Genomic DNA, 1,726 nt, shown 5'->3' with positions numbered 1-1,726 from the left:
CTGGAAGGCCACATCTGGACTGTCCCTTTCACCGACCTGAACTGTGTTTCCGGTGTCTTTTAAAAGTGTTCTTTCCCCCATCACCAGTCATTTTCCTGTTCCCTATTGTCATAAAGTTAAATACTCCAGGGTTTCTCAAAGCGGTCATTGAGCCATCTGGGGAGGCTTTTATAATGCAGATCAACCTGCCCAGGCCCCTCCGGGTTGAGAGGTATTTAAGTTGGAGAATCAGGTCACTGGGCCCACCTGCACACTTGCCAAGATGGAGGAAGTGAGATCCAGAGGAAAGGGACTTACCCAGAGCCCCAGCTTGTCTGAGGCAGGACTTCCATTGCTCCATTCCCCGGTAGGAGGTGCCTCCTCAGTGGGCCGCCTAACCTTGGGTCCCAGCAGGCTGCCCCGGGGGCTCTAGGCTTGTCCAAGTGGGTGAGCAGGTTGGCAGGGCCAGCCTCAGCACAGCTGCAGGGCCACCTGCTCTGGGTCCGGAGCCGGCCCCCTCACCCTGGCTTGGCTATGCCAGCCGTTCACAGGAACCTCCTCTCCCCCCCCAGGGCTCCTGTGTGGGCTCTGAGGAGTGGGTGAGTCAGTCCCCAGCTCCTGAGCAGGAAAAAGGTGTCATTGGCCAGGGCCTATCTGCCTGGACACGTGTGTGGAGTTTGTAGTCATGGGGGAGTGCATAAGAGTGAGCCTGTGTGTGTGTGACATGCATGAACTGGTAGCTCCCCCCTGGGGCTGGGTCCTCTGTTGGTGTACAGGCCTGGGGTGTATGCAGAAGGGCAAATATGTGCACATGTGTTCTGCAGATAAGTGTGCAACCTCCAGCTGTTTGGGCTTGTGTGTTCTGCCTAAATGCATTGTGGGCATCTCTGCATGGGGCTGGCTTGATGGATGAGATGGTGTGTCTGGGGGCTGCAGAACCACACTGGGTTCCTAAGTGTGTAATTGTTCTGTAGATTGGCTGGCATTTCTGGGTCTCTGCTGGTCTGGGGTGGAGGTGGGGGCTGCTGTATCCAGGCAAACGCTCCCTGAAAAGTTCAAGTGCCAACTTTCCTGGCAATTGTTAAGCCCTGGGGACACCAACTCCATGTACCCTACCAGGTCAGCTCCCATGTATTACACAGGGAGAAACCGAGTCCCCAAAAGGGCAAAACGCTTGTCCCAGCGAAGCTAAAGACTGTTAATACGCTGTGTTAGTAAATAAAAATAGAATAAAAGACATAGCACCTACTAGCATGAGCCTGCCTCTGAGCTCAACTCTGACATAGAGGATTTCTTGTGGGGCTAACAGCAGGATTCTGATCCTAGGTTTACAACAGAAGCAGAGGCTCAGAGGCGATGAACAGCAAATAAATAAAAGCGTATCGTCTGGTGGGCACTGACTTTAAGGCAGGTACCACCCCTTGTCTAACCACCACGTTGTACACCTGAAACTAATACTGTATCAACTGTAATTGGAACATTAAAAAAGCCAGGTACCACCCCTTCCCCAAGCACCGCAGGAACTTTATCAAAGGACACAATAATTGGAGGTAAATTAAGTCCTTCGCTGCGCCCCATCCACTCCCCACCCCGCTGCTGTTTTATAGCACTGACTTCATAAACTGGTAGAGAAAAAATGAAGTAGAGCATTTAGCTCGTAGTGTTTGCTAGTTATAAATTATTATTAATTGTCGCCTGGTGTCCTTGGAGTGTCCTCAGAGGTGCACGTGTGCACCCTCCCTCCCGT

This window comes from Myotis brandtii, unplaced genomic scaffold, assembly GCF_000412655.1.
Source record: "Myotis brandtii unplaced genomic scaffold, ASM41265v1 scaffold61, whole genome shotgun sequence".
Taxonomy (NCBI): Eukaryota; Metazoa; Chordata; class Mammalia; order Chiroptera; family Vespertilionidae; genus Myotis; species Myotis brandtii.
Note: the sequence above shows the minus strand (reverse complement) of the source record.